General features: G+C 49.1%; 1 pseudogene; it reads right to left on the bottom strand.

Annotated features, from left to right (window-relative positions):
• Positions 1-7,366: 7,366 nt before the first annotated feature.
• Positions 7,367-10,828, bottom strand: LOC116902275 (annotated as a pseudogene).
• Positions 10,829-26,484: the final 15,656 nt, after the last annotated feature.

Raw genomic sequence — 26,484 nt, 5'->3', positions numbered from 1 at the left:
ACCTACCCACCAAGCAATCTCCCCAGCCCTGAGATTCATCCCCTCTTTATCGAATAAAACGATCCCAGCATGCATTTCTCCCATGTGACCAAAAATCCCGCTATCCCAACAAGGCCCAGAAACCGTAGTTCTCTTCAGTGTGACCTGTATGGTTTTTCTTCCTTGGTTGAACTTGCTCATGTCTGCAACTAGAACCTTCTCTCTACCCTGCGCTCAACCTCCGCCTTGATTACCACGGACACTACAATGCTCCTTACAAAAGAGCGTTACTAAAGGTTTCAGAGGGAGACAACCTAGCATGTCACTGAACACCGAACAGAAACTCTCAGCCTCAGCTAAGGCCGCCTTTTGCTCATCTCCCATCTTCCCACCACGTTGTTCAGATTCCCATCTCCCAAAGCCTCTTCCTATTTCTTCCCATGTTCTGGGAAACACGCAATTGGAGAATGGGGCAGACAGGACCGCTCTGTCTCACTGATGTGTGCCAAGCCCATGCCTTGGATGAGATCATCTTTACCTTCCACTTTAGAGGAACATGACACCTCTTTCCCCCAAAGACCTGAGGTTTGTAAGCAGTGATTATCAGAAGGGTGAGGGGTGGGTATATGGTCCCATATACCCATTAGGCATATGGTCCACTGAGGCATATCCAGGATGGGTGCTGTATCTAGTGAGGAGCCTCCCCCCACCCCTGCAAGGACCTGGTCCTTGTACAACCACTGGCCAAGGTCTAGCTGCAGGCAAGCCTTTGTGGGTGAACCACCGTGTGATCTTCAGGATTCAAGGAAGGCTCTCCGCTGTGCCCTGAGTGAGTGATGCATCCTTATTGCCTGTCAATCAAGGAGGGCAGGGGCCAGCCATTCTCCCTAGAAGTCCTCTGTTTCTGTACAGATTCTATTTAGACTCCAGCTTTCAGCACCAGCCAGCATCCTCAACGAACCCTGGCACTGTGGTCGGCTCAGTCTTCACCCTGTCCTTGGAAACTGCATGCACACCATTTCCCGTTTCAGCAACCTGCGTCAGCTACAGGGGCAAGCCAAGGCGACCTGCCCTTGCACAGTTTTGTGCCCTGAGACTTGGATGCCCTTCTAGTAGCCTACCGCATACCTCCATCTCAGGAGCACTGTAGACAGAACGCTACAGCATGCTACAACCAGTGTGTGACTGTTGTCCTCCCCCCGCCCCCGCCCCTACTTGCCTCTCTTAGCTCAGAGAATTCAGTGGCTAGCTCCCACTCCTTCCTCTCCCCGCCCTTTGCCAACTGAGCCTCTCTGGCCCGTATGCACACGCACCCCCTCCATTCTTCAGCCAGAGATGTCTGACAAGTTATCCTTAGCCACATCTTCTGTTCAAGCTCTTCAGTGACTCACTGATTTCTCAAGGTCAAGGCCAACCTTCGGGGCTTACGCTATCAGGTTAAAGTCACAGGGCACAGTCTTTCCTTTCTTCCCATCTACACAGACGCCTGTCATGATAATGTTGGGGTAGCTGTCCCCAAGGTTTGCAACCCACCTCCTCATGATAGAGCTGGGAACCATGTCCTTTGTCCTCTGTGGCCAATGGGGATGACAACATGGAAATGAGGCAGGACCTGGGCTGTGTCTGTGAGAATGGAGGCAGAGTGAGAGGCTGGGGAAAGTCCCTGGAGGTGGTGACTGGTGGCAGGTGGAGGGTGCGGGCGCCCCGAGGGACATGAGTCCTGGTTCCTTGTCTTGAAGGAGAAAGCTGGAGCGGGAAGGGCAGGTGCTGTCAGGGAGATACCACCTCCCTCTTGTGACCTTTTCTGAAGACATTTTCTCTGAATGTCAAGTTCATTAGACACGGGACCGGGGGTGGAGGAATTGCATTTTAGCAGAATTAAAGATGGGACAGACAGACACATCATCAGACTGCTGGTGACAAGCCAGCTGAAAGATGGGGAGACACCCCCTCCTCGGGTCACATCCTCCCTCTCTGGTCTAGGGGCAGGGATCCTGGGACGTCTCGTCTTCATATTGTTTCTATCCCATTGTCCCAAGGCCAGCTGTCCCCAAAGCAGCCCCTTTCCATGGTGTTTGTGCACCTGATCAAGCCCTGGATCCAAGAAGGGGCAGCAGCAGCTTTGGCCAACCCGACCCACCCTAGGATATTCAGAGAAGACCATTGAGCTGAGTGGTTCGTGACCTGCTGTATTTTGTCCTGCAAAGCCACCAAGGTCTGAGCCTGACTGAGAAACCCACTCAGGGTCCCCCATGCTGGACACCAGAGAACTAAATCAGGTAGTTCCCCCCCTCAGGGAACTCCAAGTGTCATGAGGAAGGCCCATAGGTCCACAGACATTATGGGGGCCCAATTGGAATGAGGTGCTATAACGAAGTAGGTATGAGGCAGGGGCATGCCCTGGAAGATGGAGTCATGAAGGACTTTTGTAACAAGGGGACATCTGATTAGGGCTTTGAGGGATGAGTAGGAGTTAGTACCTTGTTTATTCTTTCTAGGAGGCACTGGTTTCTGAAACAGAATGGATCATGAGCTCCTAGCCTACAATGTGCATGGAGACTCTGAGAACCTTGATATTCAGGTCACTTTCCCAACCTAGCAGCTCCATCCATGGCTTTGGAGAATACTGGCTCCCACTCCCTGACTCCCTCCTTCTTCCACAGTCCCTCACCATCCTTGGCAGGGCAGAGATGTGCTCTGGACACCAGCTACCAAGGCAGAGGACCCTTCCAGATCTCCAGCTTGGCTCTCAGGGGCCGGGTACTTGTACCACTGCTGTGGCTCTGTGTGGATGCCTGGGACCATGCTGGGACAGAGGAGGCAAGATGAGCCTTAGAGCAGCTGGCTCTTCCTCTCTGAGCCATTCTAGTCTTTTCACACACATGCGCACACGCCCTCCACCCTCAGTGCTGCATCCCTTATCCATACTAGCTTCCAACTCTCCACAGGCTTTGACCTTCCCTAGCAGTGGCCCTCCCTGATGGAAGTTCCTTCTCCTTCCTCTTTTCACCTTCAAAGGGATTCTCTCCCCTCAAGGACACAGCCACCCCCGTCCTCAGTGCAGAGCAGCCTCAGGGACTCCTGGCTCAGAACCGCTATAGAAACTCAGCTGCCAGCTCCTTCACACCTCCCATAGGAGCAGCTGTCGGCATGTGCTGGTGGCCAGGATGCCGGAGAGAGTGACAGAGAGAACGGTTTAGGGAAAGGGGAGGCAGACTGGGAGAGAGGAGCACCTCACGGAGACGTGGGGGATGGGCAGGGGACAGGGAGTTAGAAGCTGAGACTGGAGCAGGGAAGCAAGGCCAACCAGCAGAAAGTGGGAAGCCATGGCCCACGAAGAGGTCTCCCCCACTGTCACTTCTCTCAGGAGAAGCCTGAGGACCCAGAACCTGGGCTTTTCCAGTCCATACCTGGGAGTGAGAAGTTATGGCCTGGAGCGTAGAGCGTAGGAGCTGCGCTTGCACGGGGCTCTGGAACCAGGGCCTTGAGGAAGTAAGAAGCAAAGTTCAGCCTATGGGCAACAAAACTTCAGAGAGGAAGAGAAAAAGACAGAGACAGATACTCACCTGCACAGATACATCCATGGGCAACCACACACAAACACACACGCACCCTGCAGGAACTGAGTATTCGATGGTTCTGTTGGGAGAAAGCCCAAGGCTGTCTGTGGCCCAGGGCCGAGGCTCTTCTCCTTCAGAGTCTCTGAGAGGCCAAGTCAACCCTGACTCCCCATCTATCCCAGGGCAAGTGTGTCCACACAAGGTCCCAGTGCCCCCCCCAACCCAGCAGTTTCCCAACAAGAAGAAGAGAATTCTGGTAGAGCATCCAGGTCGCCATGCATGGAGAGCAAGCCCAGAGACGGAAAGGACTGCCCATAATCTCTCAGCCTGATCCTGCAGGCTGTGCAGAGCTGGTCTTTGAGGCATAAGTCCTCTGGTTCCAGGGATGGCAAAGGGATTTGGGAATGTTGTAAGTACAGAATCTTCTCCTTGGCACCCAGACCTGTTATCCAGGAAGAAGCCCCTGTACTAGGCTTTCCCGGCTGAATCCACCGTACCCTAGGACTATGCCCCACCCCTCTCTGCCTATGCTCCAGTCTGGATGGGTGGGTGGGAAGCAACCTTCACACTCCAGATCCCATGAGACCGGGATTGAGAAAAATCAACATGAAGGAGGAAAGGCTCACTTGGGCAACGGTCATGGAGATCTTGGTCCACAGGTAGACGGCAGCTCTTTGCTTTGGGTTGGGTCCTGTGGTGAAGTAGCACACCAAGGCCGAGGCACATTGCAGTAAAGCCATTCATCCCAAGGCAGCCAGCAAGGAGAGAGGGGGGGGGTGGAGTAGGGTGGGGTGGGAGGTAGAAAGAGGGAGACACTAAGGTCCCAATAGTCTCTCTAAGGACACACCCCCAATGACTTAACTTCTTACTAGGCCCCACCTATGGAAGTTCCCACCCCCTTACCATTGTACCAAGCAAATAGGCCTTTGGGGGACATTTGAGGTCATGGGTCATATCCTTGACCCTTCACTCAACACCTCTCGTGAAGGCAGGGGGCTCTGATGGATTCTGTGTCTTCACTGGTGTCTGCTATACAGTGAACCATGCTAATCTACACAGAGAGGCAAGTGCACACGGTCAGGGCCACATAGTAACCTCAGCCCAAGCCATCTTGGGCGAGCAATTCCGAAACTCCCAGGTACCATCCTTCTACCTCATCGTCTTCTCCATCCAGCCTGTGGCTGGCCAAGCTCGTCTCTATTCTCTTCCAACATCCCTTTCCTGGCTCCATCCACTGCTCAGCTAATGCCACCATCTGGGGCCCATCTGCAGGAGCCTGCCTGCTCACTAGAGAGGGGGCACATCTCCCATCTGCACCCTGGGGGAGCAGCCTGGCACGCCATAGTTCTCAGGACTGCCAGGGCGTAAAACACAGCCCTGTTGGTATCCTGCCAGGGAAAGCACAGGCCCTGCTCCTTGGGGGTGCTCCGGTAAGATCTGTGCAAAGAGGCGACTCGTGTGAAGGGAGTGGGCAGGCCTTCGGGATGATGTGGGATGGAGCTGTGGATCTACTTTCGCTGCGGGGACTCTGGACAAGTGGGCCCAGTTATCTGAGCACAGGAGCCAGTTTTTCTCTGCATATGTGAAGGGAATATAAGACAGATGTCACCAGTACCCCATGTGAATTATTTATGCAGACATGCATGCCCGTGTGTGTGTGTGAGTGTGTGTGTGTGTGTGTGTGTGTGTCCTGTGTATGCATGGAGAGGGGTACACTTATCTGTTCCCACAACTGCCAGGTGTCCTGTTGCATCACTTTTTACCTTATTCCTTAGAGACAGACAGGTTATCTCATTGAACCTTGGGTGATGGTGGAGGATCCAATCTTTGTCATGCGAATGCATGTGCCTGTAGCATGCATGTATGAGCACATGCACATGCACACATACACATACACACACATACACATACACACACATACACATACGCACACGCACATGAATGCACACACATGTGCACACTCACACACACATGCACATGCACACACACACGTACACACACACCTGCATGCATATGCACACACCTGCACACGCATACACACACGTACATGCATGCACATGCACACACACGCACACACATGCGCACACTCCCACACACACATATGCACACACATACACACACACATGCATGCACATGCACATACATGCACACACATGTGCACACTCTCACACACACGCACATACACACACACACACTCACACACGCACACACATGTGCACACTCTCACACACACATGCACATGCACACACATGCACACACATGCACACACAGCACTGGTTTACACGTAAGTGCCTAGCTACACTTGGCTTTTACACAGGTGCTGGGATTCTACCTCAGGCCCTTAGTAGGTGCTCTTACAGCCGAGCTATCTCCCCTTATCTGTGCATTCTTTGTCGTCAAGACAGGACAGCACAGGAAACATGTCTGCAGAAGAAAGAAACGTGTGTCCCCCATCCCCCAACCAGCGTTCTGCCCTCCTTCTTGCTCTCAGAGCCCAATCCAGGTGGGCAATTATACCTCCTGGATCAGAGCACCTGGAGCACACAGAACTGGACATGTGACTCATTTCCAGCCAGCGGCATACAAAGGGGAACTGCTGAGGCTCCTGGGAAGGGTTTCCGAAGACACATGAGGGGAGCTGCTGGGGTCATTGATCCCGCTCTTGGATAGTGGAGGCACAGGGGATGGCAGAGAACTTAGCCAAATGGTAAGCATCAGTGGGATGCTACCACCAAGGGCTGTGGAGGGGCGGCAGAGAGGCGGTAACCAACTCTGGGACGTCCCAGAAATGTGTTCCTTGACAGCCTATCCACTGTGCTCAAGCCATTTCTACTTAGATATTCGAGTGCTTGTGGGCAGCCGGTGACTGAGTGAGTGAAAGGTGTATCAATGAATCAGTCTGGTAGCCTGCAAAACACTGTGCAAATATTTGTTAGTATTGACAATATTAATATGATAACACTCCATTTGTTTAAGAACTCCATTGTTTATCAGCAACGGTTTGGTTTGTTTTTTTCCCCTCAGAAGGAAAATTTCAAGGTAATTGAAGATATTTTTTTCTAACACCCTTTAGGCTCCAAAATGTTGTTTCAGTTTCAACTGGTTCCAATTAAAAATAATAATAATAACATGTGGATCGAGTCACTCCTTCATCCATCTGTCCTCTGTAACTCTCTCCCCACCACAAATACACAGTCAGTGAGGCTGATGGAAATGGATTGAACTCGGCCTGTACATTGTGCTCACGGACGAAGACACAGAGCAGAGGCAAGAGGAGCCTGACATTGCCCTGGAGCTGGCAAAGGGAGGGGACCATGGGGCTACCTCCCAGCAAGCCTCTGCCTGTCACCAGATGACTGCCCCTGCAGCCTCCTCAGCGGCTCTGGGGGTCACTCTCTGCTCTGGGCTGTGAAGCTAAATCATCATGCTCACGAGACTCGTGTGCTAAATGGATTCTTGCCACGGAGCCTGGACCAAGAGGGTTTATTCATTCAGCAAATCAAACTGATACTGGGGACTTACTAAGCCGGGGGACAGAGGTGAAGCACGCAAGCTTGGAAATCAGAGGTCTGAGTTCAAACCGCAGCTCTGCTGCTCACGATGGGATGCAGATCATATCACCTACTACAGACACAATTATCCTCGTCTATAAACGGAACTAATCATGATCCCTTCTTTCCATGGTGATGGGGCAAGGGATGAAGAGTCCGTGTGTTTGGTGCTCTTTTTTTCCCCCACAGCTAGTATTTTAGTCAGAGAGCAGTCTCATTACACATGGTCCAGGACCATTCAAATAAGAACTCAAACTGGAAGTTAAAGATTGGTCTTCAAACATCATAGCCAACAACGCCATGTTTGCCTATGATCTCTCCGACATAAAACCACATCCACACCTCAGTGGCCACCAAACCGTTCAACACAGCTTCCTTCACTGTAAGGTGTTTGAAGCTGCCAGCTTTAGCCCTGTGAATTATTTTTTCATGCTCTGAATAGCTGTAGGGATTTCACCAGGGGTTGGGGGAACCAGCTCAACCTTGGTGTAGTGCCAAAATGTGGCCAATCAAGGCTCCAAGTAAGTCACAGCAGCGGCCACCATGGACAGTGCCTCCTTCACAAAATCACGGATGAACTCGGCCAATGTCTAAGGTGGAAGGTACGTCTCCCCGAACCACCGGCTGAATGTCCAATGCATGGTGCTCTTAGAACACAGCCTTTTACTCTGTGTGTTCTCCAACGAGTGGGATTGTCGTCATTTTTACCATGCATGTCAGCAGAGTTCTGCCCAGAGAAGTATCCGTCAGACAGGCCGGCTGTATTGCTAATGCATGGAATCTACCTAATAGAAAATCATATATCATCTTTTTTTTTTTTTTTTTGGTTTTTTTTTTCGAAGCTGGGGACCGTACCCAGGGCCTTGCGCTTGGTAGGCAAGCGCTCTACCACTGAGCTAAATCCCCAACCCCATCATATATCATCTTGATTGCCCATATAGAAGTCAGAAGCCCAAGGGAAAGAAATCTGGGGATGCAAGTCTGCTGGTAGAGTGTTTGCCTAGCACCTATGGGTGAGCCTCTTGGTTCACACCCCAGCACTGTATACAACTGGACGTGGTGGTGCACACCTGTAAGCCTAGCACTTGGGAAACAGAGAAAGGAGGATCCAAAGTCAGACTCAGCAGCTACCTGACAGGTGAATTCCATCCCAGCCCCTGAGCTACGTGACAAAAGGAGGGGGGTTGTGACCCCAGACAGAGAGGGAAGGGCTTCCCAGAGCCAAGGCTCAAATGCTAGAGAACATACTGGTTTCCCAAGGTTGCCCACAAGCTGAGAGGGTTACCACCAAAGACCCTGTCCCCTCACAGCCCCTGAGACCAGAAGTAAAAACCATGTGTAGGCAGAGTCCCTCCGAATGTTCTAGGAGTCCAGCTATCCTTGCTTTTCCCAGATGCGGACAGCAGTCAGAACCCCTGGTGACCATGCCCATTCAGTCTGCTTGGCTCCACAGACCCTCTACTCTGGACGCACATGTCCTCTCTCTTCCATTATAAAGGCAGCTCTCATCAAAGGCAGAGCCCACGGGGACGATCCAGTACCGTCTTTTCTCAATACCCTTCATTCAACTATGTTTGCAGAGACCTTCTGTTCCAGATAAGTTCACACTAACCAGTCCTGGGGGTGAAGAAATGACATTCATTTTTATGGGTTATCAATTATCTGTCATAGCGATGACCTTCCAGGCAAGAGGAAGCCAGCCGTGGCCTCAGATCACTGAAGACACCGAAAGACAATGAAAACGACTACTAGGACGGGTTTCAGGGCAGGAGAGGCGCTTGCCTGATCTAAGGAAAGTGAGACCAGACAGAGGCAAGCAGCCTAGAGTGCCAGCACCCAGACAGCCTTGGATATCAGCAGCAACATCAGCGGGGTGCCCACATCTCCACTGCATGTGGAATGCTTGCCTTCTAAAGGGAACCTCAGCTTTACATCACCGTGGCAAAATGCTGGAGGCAGACCCACTTAAAAGAACAAAAAAAAGGTTTCTTTTGGTTCACAGCATCAGAGGGTCCAGTCCACAGCCAGTTAGCTCTGCCGATTTGGGGCCTGTGGTGAGGAAGGGTTCAGTGGTACAGGGCTGACCACCTCATGAGTCACAGGAAGTGGGTGGAGGTCTCAGTATCTTTCCAGGACACGCCCCCAATGACCTCACTTCCTCCCACTGGGCCCCACCTCCTAAAGCTTCTGCCATCTCTTAGTAGCCCCACAGACTGCTGACCACGCTTTTAGTAGGTGGACTTTAGGGGATATTCGACCAAGCTCTGGGGCTGAGGATGGAAAAAAAGGGGGCTCTGCTCTTCTCCCAGTCCTCCTGCTTCCTGGGCATGGAATGTTGATGTCAGATTAAAAAGAAACAGACTTACTTGAATTTAATATGTGTGTGCATATGTATGCAGGTGCCTGCAGAGGCCAGAAGAGGGCGTAAGATCCCCTGGAGCTGGAGTCCCGGGTGTTTGTGAGCTGCTGTACAAACTCAGTCCTCTGCAAAGGCAGCAAGCACGCTTCCTCACTGAGCCATCTCTCAGGCACCCCCATCAGTCCTTTCGAAATGAATGCGCGCCTGCGTTTGGTACACTCACTTATAAATCATATTCCCATGCCGCCAAGTTGGTTCTTTATATTCATTATAAGATATAATTGAAATTACTCAGAATCAGAGTGATAAGATAAAATATTTTAAATTATTGCATACATCTAATGGCTCAAAGCACTTTTTCTGCTCTCGCAAAAAGAGAAAAAATTTGTGCAAACCATGTGATTGGAAATGCTCTAGTTTTCCAAAACAAAGCTTTATGATACAACAACTCAACGGTCTGCTCCTTAATTCAGATTATTTTTATACTTGGTTTTAATTGATGTTATGGCTGGAGAAGAAAAGAAAAAAAAAAAAAAAACAAAAACAGAGAGAAGGATATCCCGGCGAAGATGCGCTGATCCAAATGGGAAGGCAGCAGTGCCAGGCTGGGCTTACTAAATCCTCAATTCTTTTTCCTTCCTATCCACCAATTATGCAAAGTTTTTTGTTGAAATTCAGCAAGCAGATTTCCATCTTCTCCAATGTCAATCAGCAGTTCTTACAAACTAATCAAAAGGTGTTACATTTTTATATTTTTAGCAAACAGGTTCGGGAACACTTGGGAAGATTTTTTTTTTAATATAAATCAGGTTAAATTATTCTGCTTCCAAGTTCTTAAAGTTTACATATAGAGGAGCTGTAATAGGTGACACGCACGAAATGCTTCCCGTCAGAGAGACTCACACAACAATGGAAACATGTCCAAATGTTTGTTTTAAAAATACTCTCTACTGGTTCCTCTTTCGGTTATTATTTACATATCAGACGTACTGGAGGGAAGCAGAGAAAAATATGTACTTTTTTTCCCCTTTCTTTTCAAAAATCTCAGTTACCTAAATGCAATGGGGGTGTGCCTGGATTGGACCACGGGACAGAAGAGAGATGTTAGTGGAAAAGCTGGTGGAGATTTGTTAATAATAAATACATCAAGAACATTTTTTTTTCAGTTTTTTTGGAACAGGATCTCACTGTGCATCCAGGCTCGTCTAGGACCGACTCATAAGCCTCAGTGCCTCGAGGGCTGGGATTCTTGGCTTTCACAAACCTACCATGGCCACACAAAAAGTTGCACTAGGGGGTCTTCAAGAGGCTCAGCGGGTAAAGGTACTTACCAAGCCTCGCTCACCTGAGGACGAGAGTTCAAGCCCCGGTAACCTCATGGTGGACAGAAAGACCTGATTCCCACTGTGAGATTCTTAGGGGCTGTCACACTTGACACATGCCTACAATTCCAGGACTGGGAGATTAAGCGAGAGGATCAGGACTTCAAGGTCTCATTTAAAAACAAAATTAATGTATTTAAACGGTTTTTAGCTGGGATGGTGGAACACACCTTTAATCCCAGCACTTGGGAAGGGGACACAAAAGGATCTCTGTGAGTTTGTGGCCATCCTGGTCTACATAGTGAGTGTGCCAGGCTAGCCAGGGCTACATAGAGAGACCCTGTCTCATAAACAAACAACCAAAAAAGTTTTTGATTCTCTCACATACATTTCAAGCGTAAAAATTGTCATTAAAAAAAAATAGCCAAAAAGCTCGACTCACTTCTCAGCTTGAAAAAGACTCTGTGATTCATCTTCAAGTCCCCTTTTCATTATTTTGCAACGTAACCGCCAAAGCTGTATACACACTTGTTATAAAACACTGAGAAGTCTGCCATGCCAACGGTCTTATTTTATATTAACCCACATCAAGGACATCCTGTTCTTATTGTCACTTTGCTCTCCCACCCTCGACTCCTTTGTCTCCACAGCCGCTCCTGAAGGGATGTCATGTCTGTGATAATCTGTGGCGACTCAGCTCCAAACCCTTCATGCACCGCAGTTAAGCGGCCAACCTCTCAGAGTGACACTTATACTGTTTTTCCATAAAACATTGTTTTCATTAAATAAGTCGCTGATTATTGAAACTAAATCTTCCCCGGTACAATTCATAAAAAAAGGTAATTCTTTTGTGTGTTTCATTATTGAGACCCAAATCCAGCCGGTAGCCTCAGCCGAGAGGCCACATTGGGTGCCTGGCAGATCCCATAGGCTGCCCGGTTTCATCCGGTCCTCGGGCCTCCCCATCTTCAGCAGAGTCCTCGTCTCCAGCTGCACGTGCTGACAAAGAGATGCATTTAAGTTTGTGCCTGGATTGTTTCCTGTGAGTTATTTCATCTATTTTTTTCCCAAGGCAGGGAGAACAAGTGCTTTCTTGAGGGTATGAGGCTTTTTATCTGTCACTATTAAGTAAGAAATACTCTCAAACGAATCATCTAAACACTTGTCACAAACTGTAAGAACTCATGTAAGGAACCAGAGGGGGCACCACATGACTTCAGACATGACTAGGGGTGAGGGAGTAGGAGCTTGCCTCTGTAATCCAATGATCGATGATAGTGTATCAGTCAGGGAGTACCAATTTGCCTCTGTGATCTGAATGCTTCATTGTTAATGATTTTGTATCAGTCAGGGAAGGCTACATTATGTTCTGATAACAAACACTCCCATGTGTGGCTCAGTGCCATATGTGTATACCAAACACTACGTGATGTCATAGGTCAGCTGTGTGGGGATCATTCTAGGATCCAGGCACACAGAATAACATCTTCCAGAACGAAATCGTCCCCTTCACCTAGTGTTCTGTTGGATCTGATTAAACCATCATTTGCTCAGAGTAGAGGTGCCAGCCTGTAAATTCCTAACTGCTTGCTGAACTCCTGTCTGTTTGCAGCCACTGCCTTCAGTCCACTGCACGATGACGGCCTGACCCCGTCTTAAGATCAGTAGCCAACCTGTTACAGGTCAAGATTAGTTTGTTTCTGTTTTCTATAAAACATAACTTTCTGTGTCTTAGAATTTGACCTGACCTGGAATTTGAACCATCCTGGAATTCAGCTTGATCTACACCCAACTGAGCCTTGACCTACATCTACCTCATAAGTTGTTCTGCCAAATGATGTTGGCATGTTCCGCAAGCTTCTTCCTAACCAAGACTCCTCTGGGAATCCCCCACCCCAATTTCGAGGTTGTAAAAACATGGCTTTTCCTGTGCTCAGGATTGACCTCTCAAACTCCACATTTAGGAAGAGGCCGTTGCTATATTATTCGCTATTTAATATATATATTGCATCTATAATAAAGCTTGCTATAAATTTGGCGAATCCGAGTGGTGGTCTTTCCTCTCAGTTGGTGGGATTAACGGTATCGTAGTAAGGCCACATGAGCATTTTGTAGAGGACTGGTTCAAACCAAATTGTTTCCTAATGATGTGCATTTGAATGTTCTTGGTGTCTCTGCTTGGAACCACTCTCTGTCCCTTTCCTCGTCACACTGACTAAACACCTGCCAGCAGCAGGTTAAGGGGGGGATTTCATTTTGACTCACAATGCAGAGGTCCAGTTCATCATAGCAGAGAAGGCGCCAGAGCAGGAGACAAGGCAGCCGGGAGACACAGAGAGAGGAATGTGTGCGTTCAGCCCCCTTTCCCCCATTTCACACGATCTAGGACCACAATCCATGGAATGGTGCTCCCACTCCCCCAACATTAATTTACCTTAATTAGCCTAAATCCCTCACAGACATGCACAGATAGATGTATCTCGGAGATGCTCCTAGATCCCGCCAAGGTGACAATATAAACCACTACAGTCCCCGAACTATGAAAGCCAAAAACTGTCCATTTATTTATAGGAGAGGTATGTGCAATGGACTATTGGACAAAGAGAAAATCACACTAAATTTGATACGGACCAGCCTCACCGCTGCACAGTTTGCTGAAGGAAACTGTTCTGTGTACTAGTTCATCTACATGAAACTCAAAATAAGACATGTGAAAATCCTAGCTGGCCCCCAAAACCAGGATGGGGGCTACTTGGGGTAGACAGTGACTGTAAGGCACTGGCTTCTAGCATATCAGGAGTTTTCTCTCTCCTTTCCTTTTCTCTTTGACTTTATGTGCAGGGGTATTTTGCCTACATGTACGTCTATGCACCACATGTATGCATGCTCCCAGAGGCCAGAGGAGTGCATCCATTAGGCCCCTTAGAACTAGACACAGGCAGTTGTGAGCTGCCATGTGGGTTCTGGAAACCAAACCATTGAGCCATCTCTCCAGCCCCAATTTTGTTTCTTGATCTGGATCCTGACCATATGGACAGGTTTGTGTCATGAAACTCATTGGCCTGCATCCCTAAAATGTGTATGTGTTTCTTGTATCTAGATTATATTTCAATCAGAAGCTTAATTTGAAGTAGGATGTGTAATGCATAGATCTCACCACCTATAAACTGGAAACAAAGACGGAGAAGCTATCAGTGGCCGCTGTCAACCCTGGATGACTTTCTAACTGCGCCCTGGACGCACTTCGCCCCACCCTATGCGCAGCAGCTGCCCAACACGGATGACAAAACACCGACATTAATCCACGTGTTAAATAGCAAAGCCGAACTTGATCTTTAAAGTAGGCCGGTCAATGCCAACCATGGACTCTATTTTCTTTCCATCTCCAGAGAATTTCTTAAACAGTCCGCTTGGCAGACAGCTGCTGCTGTAGGTCTGGGGCCCGCGTCAGGACCACGGACAGGGCCTCCAGAACTAACCAAGGAGAAGTCCTTCTCTGACTCCTCCTAGTCAGCTTGTGATGGGAACCACTGCACTGGGAACCTGAGAACTTTTTTAGAGGAAATCCACGAGCCCCGGGAATGCAAAGCTAAGGGGTCTTATTAAGCAAAATAAGCCCAGAAGTCTGGAGTATCCCACCCTGTGCTGACACCAATGCTGTATTGAAGCCAATATTCAGCATACCCTGGTGACAGGAAAAACTTCTCTCTAACACCGCACTAGCCAGGGGGGATGCTTTGGATAACAGAGAAAAACAACAGAGACTCAGGGGTGCTTTGAGACACATTCTTCATAAGAAATTGGGTTTGCATCTGAATTTGTGCTCTAAAATACATGTACTTTTCCTCCACCGTGTTATTATTGGTTTCTTTTTTTTTAAATGATATAATCATAAAAATATAGAAAGCTCACAGGGGCTGGAGAGATGATGCAGCAGGTGAAGCACCTGTCATGCGAGTGTGCTGGAGTTTAGATTCCCCAGCGCCCACCTAAACGCCAGGCCGTGTGGCAGCCCACCTCTAACTCTAACGTTTGAAAGACAGAGAAAGAATTCCCTGAGCAAGCTAGCTAGCTAGACTGCTCCGTCAGCAGGCTCTGGATTCAACTGAGAGACTGTGCCTCAAGGAATAAATAGACTGATCAAGGAAGACACCAGACATCAACCTATATGCCTGAACACACAGGCACTCACACACACACACACACACACACACACACACACACACACACACCACATATACTCACACTCACAGGAAGGAAGGAAGGAAGGAAGGAAGGAAGGAAGGAAGGAAGGAAGGTTGGTTGCTCAAAGGACTGCGAGAGAGAACACACCCGTAACTCAGACTCACAGGCTTCTGATACTGCTCATGTTTCTTCCAAATAGACCCTAACACCAAGGGCGTAAATGCTTTACCTGAGATGAGATCCCCAAGATCATGTGAGAAAATGGGGACATAAGCAGGGAAAGCAAAGCTAAGGCAGGAGAGTTGCCTCGAGTTCCAAGATAGCCTAGGCTGCACTCATGTCACAAAGGACGAGGGGAAACGGATGTGGAGGGGAGAGGAAAGAGTTCCTGAGTGGGTTACTGCTGTGAGCAAGTGCCCACACCCGAAATCCATATCCCATCCCCAGAGCCCGTGGACATCTTTTATGTGCTAAGAGAGACTTTGCGGATTTGATTAAGAACCCCATGGTATGACTGGGCAGTATGGTGAGTGCCCATACCCAAGTCCTCAGTAGGCTGATGCAGGAAGATCTAGAGTTCAAGGCCAGCCTGAACTACAAAATGACACCCCATCTCAAAAGACAAAGTCACAGATCTTGAGAGGGGAAGATTCTCATGGGCTATCTAAGGGGTAATCTCAGGACAATTAAAATGTTCATCTGAGAGGGAGGCCTGAGCAACAAAACATGAGAAAGGGAATCACAGGGGACTGGAACACGTGTTATTACTGGATTTGAAGACAAGAGGAGTCAGGAGCCAACGAAGGCAGGATGCTTCTGGAAGCTGGAAAAGGCAAGGAAATGGATTCCTCCTTAGGGCGTTTGTGGAGGAGCACAGATCTGTAAACACCTTCATCCTCCCCTGCAAGACTCATTTTAGACTTCTGACCTCCAGAATTATGAAATAACAAGTGTGTGCTGTTCCGAGCCATTAGATTCGTGGTGAATCGTTACAATGGCAATAAGAAGCCCATGGATCCACGCGCGCGCACCACACAGCCGTATTTACGCGAGGGCGCTGATGCTGTGTTGGTTCCTCATCCATTTACTCTCCTTTTTTCACGAGTTAAAGGCTCTAAAGCGATGTTTCCCTCAGCCAGGGAACTTCGAACTTCCAGGCACAGGAAGCCTAGATGTTAGGAAATGTATGCAAGTGTCGAGTGGTAAGGTTGGCAGCGAGCATCCTAGCAACTGCGAGCAATGAAAGAGAAGACCGGTTTAAGGGGCCTCTTCCCTCCTCCTCTCCCTCCACCCCTCGCCCATGCCGGGCAACCACCTGCCTTGGAGGTACTTTCTCAATCCACGGTTTATTGAGACAGGACTCACTCTGTTTCTGGCTGGCTTTGAACTCTAGATTCTCCTGCTTCCTCCCTCCCTCCTTCCCTCCGCCCCCTGTCCCCACCTTTTCCTGATGCTGTCTTGGGAACAAATTTTCTCTAAGAATGTGAGAGGCACATGATTATAGCACTGGTCATAGCACTACCACAGAGCAGCCAGCTAACTATCAAGGCCTGAGTGTTCCCAGCCCAAACCAGTCGAGCCTCCTCCATGGCAGAAAAGCCAACTATCTGACCTGCAGAGCCATGAGCAGTAACAAGCTGTTGCCATGAACAAACATTGGGATATTTTGTTACACAGCAGTAGCTGACTATGGTACACAGACTGGTACAGGACTGGGTCCCAAGCTTGTCCACAAAAGAGTGACCATGAAGAAGTCAGTTCATCAGTTTAACTTCAGTGGACACCAACCTCCCTAAGGAGTTACTTCTCTTCTACTGCAGCCTGCACGAGCTGGGCTACAAATGTCACCAGCATCCCCATGTGACAGAACTTCTGACCTGTGCACAGGCCGCCTGCAAGTGACTTTATGACCTTCATAGGACATTGGTAAAAATGGACCTTTGCTCACCCAAAACAAAAGCTTTCAGATCTCAACACCACAGTGAGACAGGGGAATTCACAGAGGAAAGGAGGGAAGGGAGAGAGATGATGGAAGGGAGGAAGAGAGATGGAGGGAGGGAGGGAGGGGAGGGGAGAGAGATGGAGGGAGGGAGGAAGAGACAGAGGAAGAAAAGGATGGACAGAGATGATCAAATTTGTTCCAATAGCTTGGAGAACAAGGTCACCTAAAAGCCACATCAAATCGGAGTTCAGCTAATAGAAAGAGAACGGAGGCTGCAGCCTGGGTTGGGGCGACTGTAGACTGAAGTCTGATCTCCGGAATGCTTGCTCCTCCTTGCTCTGATTCTCAAGTGTTTAAACCCAGGATACCTGGACATTAACTCTCAGACAAGAGGAGAGGCCACATGGATACAGAATCTTGCCCTGCATAAAAAAATGCCTTTGATGGGATTTCCCCCTCGAAGGACATCCACTGCTGTCGATGAAGTCCAGGCACTCGCTGTTAAACACCCAGGTAAGAAGTCCAAGTGCAGGCGGGATAGGCTGCCGGAAACAGCCTTGCCTGGCCCGTGTGCAGCAGCGTCCCCACAGACCAATACACATCTATTACTCTGACTACATGTGATTGGGCATCTGTATTGTCATCCCGCTAAGAAATTGTAACCAGATTATATGACCCATGATTTCCTGTTATCTGTTCCTCGTAGGAACTGTCAGCCTAACTGTGACGGATGGCGTCTATTTTCACTCTGATACTTCCTTACACGAACGCAGCACATATATTGCCATAGCTGTGTGGCACTGCACGTTCCCTCTCTAGCTCTGTTCCCTGGCTGTTTATCCACTGTGGTGTAGCTCCAGGTCTTCTGCATGCGGGTAGCCATGGCTGCATGTTACGGCGATGACCTTCCTACATCTGCATGTTGACGAATCCACACAACGCAAGTATCTGTGTGCCGGTCTCTCCTCATGTCCCCATAGCTGTGGCCCTCGTGGTTCCGTGACTGCATCTGAGTGTTGTTGACAGTTCATCCCCAAGCTCCGTTTTCTGCGACACAATAGGTGTTGCTGTGGGATGGCACTCACACCGATGACAAAATAGTCAACTACGGTTCGTCACGCACCTTCTGGGGCTGGGGCCACAGCTCAGTGAGCCCTGTGATTCCTGCAGAAGCATGAGGTCCTGAGTTCAGATCTTCAGGACGCACATAAAATAAAAAACAACAAAAATAAAAACAAAACACAACAACCAAAACCCTGGTGTGCTGACGCATGTCTATGACACCAGGGCTCAGGGAGAGGTGGAAATAGGTGGCTCCTGAATCCCTTCTGTTTTATTCTCTTTTGCTATCAGCTTCACAAACAACTACCTCGCTAAATCTTCCAACACTTCTGCAAGGCTATTGGAACTGTACCCATTTTATAGATAGAGAAACTGAGGTATGGGTAGGCTGTTACTTGCCCAAGGGCATCCAGAAAAACCTGGAGCCCAGGACTGTCTGACCAGCTGTCACAGTGACGGCATAACCATGACCTTGAACCACGATCTTGATCCATGACCTTGACACATGTTCATTATTGTAGGATCCAAGTGCAGACTCTGGGTGCGGAGGTAGGAAAAGCCACTTTCCAGATATAAAATAGTGTTTTTTTTTAACTATCCACTCTATTTCTTGACACTTTTGTTGAGTTAGGGCTTCTTCCATAGCAATGAAATTAAGTGGCTAAAAGAATCCTGATTGAGTTAGCACATAATAAATTCAGAGTAGAAGGAAATCCATTCTCCTGCCTTCCCATGAATTTGCAGAGAAAGATGGTTACATGAACTTAATTGTTGACTGGGCTCTGTGCTCATGAACTTGATCAATCCTCCAGCAGCCTCCATGCCAGGGACCCTTGTGTCTGTGACATATAATCTCTCAAAACACCTCCAGGATGGTATCTTCTTCAGGATGGCACCCATTCCCTCTTACCCTTGGCTCTAGCTACATTCAATCCTGCAATCTAGAAGGACCTCATGTCTCTGCAAAAACTATTTTAGAACTTCTCACGCACAGGCCAAGTCATCTCAGCCTTTGTATCTTACCTGCAGTCTATGTTCAGGAGGCAGCTGTGGCAGGAACTAGGCCAATATGGCTGAGGGTTTGGGCTACAGTCCAGAAACGGAAGTTCCCAGTACAAAGGCTTGCCATGTCCCAGCCCCACCACCTAGAAAATGGGAAGAGCCACCCGTGAGAAGGGCTCCCTTGGTTTCATTGACTAAAACCCCTCTGGCTCCAGGCCTCAGTTCATAGGCCTGCCTGCTTCTGGCACTTTGTGACATTTACAGGCCTGCCCCCTGCCCAGCTAGTCATGGTCACATCATATACTTCCCCTCCTAGTAAAAGACTGCTTTTCATGGTGGTCACATGCTCTATACCACGGATCTATAGTAGATGGTGTTTCCCACCAATCTGAGAAATAATGAAGTGCAGGGAATGGAGCTTCCTAGAATTAATGCCTAGATTTTGTCTAGACGATTAGTATCATGGTGAACACTCACAGCACTGAGAAGTTTCTAGATCAAGTATGTGAACCCCTCCAAAATCAAGCAACCAGCAAAGACAAGATGCACAGAGTACCTCTTCTCCATCTTGCACCCACTGCAGACATCACTAATCGATAGCAGATAGTCTGTCCTACTGAGCCTGAACTCAGCTACTACCATAAGAATAGTATAGGAAACCAAATCAATTTCCCTTCTATACCAGCTCCTTCTTTCTATAGATAGAATCACAAAGAAAAAGCAAATGGCCCATATTCACACAAGTCAGAAACAAACCCAGAAAGAGAACCCAGAGTTCCTGGCTTCTGACCCCAGGCATGAGGGCAAAACATTGTAGCCATATCATGGGGCTGACCTGGGTTGGGAGGGCACTGGGTCTGGATTCTAAGGATCCCAAAGCACCAAACAGAGAGCAGCCAATGAGAACCCTGATCCTCTAACCCACGGTTGCCATAGCAAACCTCTGGTTCACCCTAGTTTGTGATGAGGATGGGAAATGGGACGTGCGAAGCATTCCATTGCAGACAAAGGATGCACCAAAGCCAAAGTCAAGACCATTCATTGGTTAATGAACAGCCTTATGAGTGGGTATGGAGGCTGCCTCTCTTTTCCCACCTGGAAACTAAGACATGGAAAAACAAGTGACTTGTCTGCAGCCACATAGTTTCAAACTCCATTGACTGCAGAGTTGATGGAGCAAATCCCTTACAACACACACACACACACACACACACACACACACATCCCTACCCTGTGAACTTATTTCTCTTGTGATTCTGCAAACTCTACTGTCCCGTACCTGGTGGAAGACCCACCCTAGCCCCAGTGCAGACCACAGACTCCCCTGGGCAGGGAGACTCGGTCAGAGCACCATCCCTAAAGGTGCAAGGCTTCTTCCTGCAGGAGCGAAGGGGCAGCACTCTAGCCTAGGGAGCATCTGCCTCTGCAGAGGAGGGCCAGCTACAGAGGAGACCTGAGCAGAGGACAATAGATCATCAGTCACTGGGATTAATGAGGCTTCCCTGTGTTTGTGGAGAGGTGATTAAGGAGCTCGTAGCTGCTTCGCCTCCTGTCAACAGAACAAAAGACTCAGTAGCCTTTGAGGAACTGGAGGCTTGGAGGGAGGGGTGTGCAAAGGGGCTCGGTAGTCTGTGCTTCGTTCTGACTCTGTGTGTTCCCGAGTAGATGGGCCAAGTAGGCCTCATCCCCACCCTCATTCCCTTGCTACCATGTTCTCTGGGATCTGTGAAGCCACTGATATGTGGCAGTCACCATGCTATGTCCTGCGGCTACAGAGAGCCAGGCCAGAAACAGGTCCTGACAGAACTTGTAGTCAGGCAGGAAGTGTGACAATGATGTCACAGCTGGGGTGTTGTGTTGCTACAAGAAAGCAGGAGAGTGAGGTGTGTGTGTGTGTGTGTGTGTGTGTGTGTGTGTGTGTGTAGAGAGAGAGAGAGAGAGAGAGAGAGAGAGAGAGAGAGAGAGAGAGAGAATCAGAGGAGTCTCCTGGGAGAAAGAGGAAGGGAACTCAGGGTCTCAGCCACATTCAGGGTCTCTTAGGGAAGGCAGATTTGCCAGGACTCAGCATCTGGTCACATGGTGGAGGTGAAAATGACAAGGCCAGGGAATATGATGGGATGTACCACTAACCTACAGGGGAAGATGGAATAGCAGTAGGGATTTGGAGGAAGGACCATGGGTCCAGGCACCTGTGAGTCGCTGTCTAGATAGGCATGGTACATGGGAGCCCCATGTGGGCTGAAGACTCGGGGTTAAAAGAGTAAGGCACTCCTCCAGGAAAGAGATCAAAGGGCCAAGAACTGTTCTTCAAAGGAGCCACAGCAACCAGAGAAAGGACTGAGGAGAGAGGAGACAGGTGGAATCCAGAAAAAGCCGGTGTTTCCGACCTAGAGAAGAGAGTCAGCAGAACAGCGCAGCTGACCCTGTCGGGTGCTGCCAGGAGATCCACTAGGATAAGACACTCAGAAGTGTCTCTAGATTGGATAAGTGGGTCGCTGGTGGCCTTGATGAGAATGTGGTGTAAGTGGGGCCAGCAGGGAGAATAGAGTGGGTGGGAAGGAGGAGGAGGAAGCACGGAGGAAACAGGAAACAGGAAGGAAGCTTCTCAGAATGGCAGTGTGAGGTGAGGAGAAATGGGGCAATTGCTGAGGCGGCTCTGCCAAGCCTAATCTGAGGCTGGAAAGGCCTGAGCCTTGTACCACTGGAGAAAGGCCAGGGACGTCGAGTGGATGGATGGATGGATGGATGGATGGATGGATGGATGGATGGATGCATAAATACATGAATGCATGTATAAATGGATGAATGCATGCATGAATGAATTCATGGATGAATGCATAGATGGATGGATGCATGGGTGCATGGATGGATGGATAGATGGATGTATGGATGGATGCATGGGTGCATGGATGGATGGATGGATGGATTGATGCATAGATGGATGTGTGCATGGATGGATGGATAGATGGATGAATGCATAGATGGATGTGTGCATGGATGCACGTATAAATGGATGGATGCATGGATGAATTCACAGATGAATGCATAGATGAATGGATGTATGGATGGATGATGGATGGATGGATGGATGGATGGATGGATGAATGGATAGATGGATAAATGGATAAGTGGATGCCTGGATGCATGCACAGATGGATGCATGTATGGATGTGTGGGTACATGGATGGATGGATATATGGATGGACAGACAGACGAACAAAGACGACGAGCAGAGACCTGTTGGAGGAGGGCATGGGAGCCCTCAAAACCAGAAGCCCGGGGGGAGCCCCAGAAATAGAAGGAACTCATAGTTGATGTCTTTGACCTACACAGCAAAGGGTAGAGGTTGAAGCAATGTTCAGAATGTGACCATGGTGTAGAGAAGGTGAAGGTGAGAGAGGTGGGGAATTGGGGTCACAGAGCAGTTGGAAGTCATTATCAGTGTCCATTAGTTAAGCATCTGTCCATAAGCAACTAAAAGCCCAGAGAGAAACTTCTTTATCTCTCACATATAGGCCAAGAAACTGAGCCACAGCGAAACTGAGTAACTTAGAACATAAGATACAAGGTCATAAGCAATGTTAACATACAGTGCCACCGATACCAAGCCTTGGAGGGGAGCCTCCGAGTCTGTCGGGTACCAACTCTTGTGCCCTTAACAACGACTTGTGAACCACACCCTGTCATTGTCTTCAGCACTACCTGTGAGCCCAGAAAGGAGACAATGGTGTGGGATCTGCCCAGGCCTTAGGATGGCGTTGACTAGAAGGATCATGGGATGGTAGACTGGTGAGATCCAGAGAATAGTGGTCAGGCTCTGGCTAACAAGGAGACAGAATAGATGCTGGAGGACTGAGATGGGTTAGGACAGTAGAGAAAGCTAAAGTTATACAAGGGACAGCACAGGCAGAGGGAAGCATCATCCAAAAGCCTGGAGATGAGACCAGGAAAGAGAAGGCTGGGCAGAATTCAGGATGCTCCTTAGTGAAATGGAATCTGATTCCCTCTGTCATTATGATATCGATCAAGCAGCTTAAATCCTTTGTGCCTCATTCTCTTCCATCTGCAGAATGGCACCAGTCACCCTTCTACCCCTGTACCTAGACATAGCATTCTCCAAAGATGCCCCATCCAGATTCCCACCCAGCCTGCATAAACTGGTCCTGCTCATCATTCCAACCATCAGTGCCCTCACTCCCTAGAGCCATGATAATCCTAGGCAACCATCTCTCCCCTAACTCTGTGTCTGTGAATTGACTGGGTTTCGGCTGCTCTAACTGCTCTTGACTACTAGCTGTATATTTGAGTTTTGGTCTCCCACCCAAGTGTCTTATTCTTCTGGGACACTGAGAGTCTGGGGCATTGTTAGGCGTGCCTTGCTCTTAGCAGTGGCAGAGTATGTACAAATGGAACATTTCAAGATGTCTACTTGACATCCTGCTGGGCAAGGCGGGTTGCGTGGTAAATATGCTCCCAACACCATGAGACCGTGGCAAGTACGTGGGCATGTGATGCAGTCACAGAGTGCAGACTTGGCATCTGTCCCGGTTAGGTTTACTCTGGCTGTGATGAAATGCCATGACCAAAGCAACTTGGGAGGGAAGGGTTTATCTTACTTATGCTTCCACATCACAGTTCATCATCAAGGGAAGTCAGGACAGAAACTCAAGCTGGCCAGGAACGAAGAGCAGAGCCTAGAGCGCAAGTAGAAGCCATGGAGGACTGCTGCTTACTGGCTTGCTCCCCATGGGTTGCTCAGGCTGCTTTCTTATAGAACCCAGGACCATTAGCCTAGGAATAGCTCCACCCACAAGGGGCTTAACCCTCCCACATGGATCACTAATTAAGGAAATGCCCCAAAGGCTTGCCTACAGTCAGAACAGGAGGTTCCCTCCTGTGTCATGTTGACAAAGAACTAACCGGAACACCATCCATTACTCCCTCTCCCAAATCCATTCGTCCAAGTATCCATTCATTCCAGCATCATACACCTGTCTCCATCTTTTAAATCTTAAACATCTTCTTCCTAGTTTTTATTACATGTGTGCCTGTGCAGATGCATATGTATGGGCCTTCACATGCTGTCCTGGCTAGCTCTGTGTCAGTTTGACACAAGTTAGAGTCATGTGGGAAAGGGGACTCTCATTTGAGAAGTGCCCCCATAAAGTTTGCCTGTGGGCAAGTCTATAGTGCTTCTTCACTAGTGACTGATGAGAGTCTAGCTTATTGTGGGTGGCACAACCCCTGGGAATGGTGATACTAGATGCTAGGCAAACTAGAAAAGCAACCTAGGAATTAGCATTCCTCCGTGGCCTCTGCTTCAGTTCCTGCCTCTAGGTTCCTGCCTTTACTTCCTGCATCATCTTCCTTCCATGATGGACTATGATGTAGAAGTGTAAAAGAAATAAACTCTTTGCTCCCCCCAAAAGTTGCTTTTGGTCATGGCATTTTATCACAGCAATAGGACCCCTAAGACACCCACCTCGAAGTTCATGTGGAGGTCAAAGGACAACTGTGGAAGTTACTTCTCTTCTTCCACCACTTGGGTCCCAGGGATTGAGCTCAAGCCATTAGCCTTGGCTGCAAGCACCTTGATGAGCTGAGCCATCTCACCAGCCCCCAGCATCATCTCTGTTTAGAGGCTGGAAAAGGTAGTCTTGCAATCTGCCCAGAGAAAGAAATAAAATAGGATTTGGTGAGCATATCACGTTCTTTCTACCGCCACCCTCCAATCAAACAGAATAAGGATCCCTGTCTGCTAAAGCAGCCTGCCAAAATGAACAGAGATTAGGGCAGAACCCCAAGAAAACAGACAGAGGTAATTAGAGGCCAGGAAATACAACCAAAGAGAAGGAGGGGGGAGAGGTAAGGAGAGGGACAGAGGCCACAGGGTTCAATGGGAAGAAGCCACAGAGTAAGTGCCCATGGCTATACAGATGAGTCACTGAGTCACTGAGCCACTGAGCGGTCCAACCCACCAGGGGGCTGCAGGAGAGATGAGGGTGGGGCAAGCTGAGGCAAACTTGCAAACTCACAAAGTCGGAGCTTGCAGCTTTTGGCGCACTTCTTCGCTTCATCCCTCGGCTGTCACCCACGCACACCAGGCTCTGAAATCTAATTTGGCCTTTGTCAACTCCGTAAATGGTGTTCTTTTGGGGCAATTCACTGGTAAATGGACGGAAATTCTAAATTGGATATCCGCATTGGCCATCCGGGACCCGTTCTCCAGAACTCTGAGCCCCTCGTCTGCAGCGGACAGGTCGTTGTGTGAGGACTAATGCCAGTGACAAATGGGAGGGCGTCAAGATGCTTAGGCGGCAACTTCGTACAACGCACTCCACGGCCCCAGAGATCTCATCAGCCCAGACCAGACCCCTGATCGCTGTGGCAGCAGGAAATAACTAGGCCTCAAGAGGACTAAAACCTGGAGCTAATTAGTGCAGGGAGGGGAAGTCGGGGTCCAGAGGAGGCTCCTGTCCCATCTTCCTGGGGTACAGAAACCATTTCCTCCCCAGCCCTCAGACCTGTCTTGTACTGACAATCACACTTCGACTGCCTTTCTGTGTCTTCCTACTTCTGCCTCAGGACCAAGGAGCCTCGGATCTCCTCAGCCAGAAAGTTCATCTGGGTGTTATTGCCAGAGAGCGAGCATCCTGCCTCTGCAGAGAGGCCGGGCCTGTCAGGAGGTCTGTGGTCCCACTGTCCGCAGAAGCATCAAGGACTACTTACTTTACTTATTTTTTTTCCCAGTGTGTATGTGTGAGTGTCTCATCTACATGCATGTCTGTGCACCTGAAGAGACCAGAAAGAGGGCGGGTGGGACTGGAAGTTACTAGTTGTTGTGAGCTGCCATGTGGGTGCTGAGAATTGAACCTGGATCCTCTGGAAGAACAGTCAGTGCTCTTAACCACTGAGCCATCTCTCCAGCCTGTCTCTCCAGCCCCAGGCCCAGTTGTTCTGCAGACTTCTCCTTCCCTGTCTGACTTCCCTTCTCTTGTCCCTAAATCCTTATACTCCCTAGAAAACCCTGCCTATATTCAGTGACCTGTATTCTGCCTATATTCAGTTCCACTTCCGGTGATTTTCAGAGGGTGTTCCTCTGAACCCCAGGGCATCTTGGGATGCTCTGGCCTCTCTCCCATCCCATTCCCGTTGGAGCAGAAGCTCTGCTGTGACCATCTTGACATTTTTAATCTTGAACAAGGAACTCCCATGTTTTCATTTTACATTGTACCCTGCACAGTGTGTGCATGGCCTACTCAGATGGCTGGCTCTCAACTAAGCCTGGAACTTCAAATGGAGCATTGGGCTTCTGCCCCTTGCCCCCCTCTTCTCTCCAGTTCCCCTGGTTTGCTCCTGACCTGGGTCTCAAAGGCTGTCAGGACTCTGGGTAAAACAGCAAGAAGAGCAATACCTGGGGATTTTCCTAGGGCAGAAGGGAAGAGGGAGGCTGTGTTTTGCATCCTGCTGTCCCTGCGATCTTCTCTGGTCACCTCCCCCCCCCCCCGGTGAGGAACCCACA

Source organism: Rattus rattus, chromosome 1, assembly GCF_011064425.1.
Source record: "Rattus rattus isolate New Zealand chromosome 1, Rrattus_CSIRO_v1, whole genome shotgun sequence".
In the NCBI taxonomy this organism is placed as follows: domain Eukaryota; kingdom Metazoa; phylum Chordata; class Mammalia; order Rodentia; family Muridae; genus Rattus; species Rattus rattus.
The sequence above is the reverse complement of the archived record's forward strand: the minus strand, read 5'-3'. Positions and strand labels throughout refer to the sequence as shown.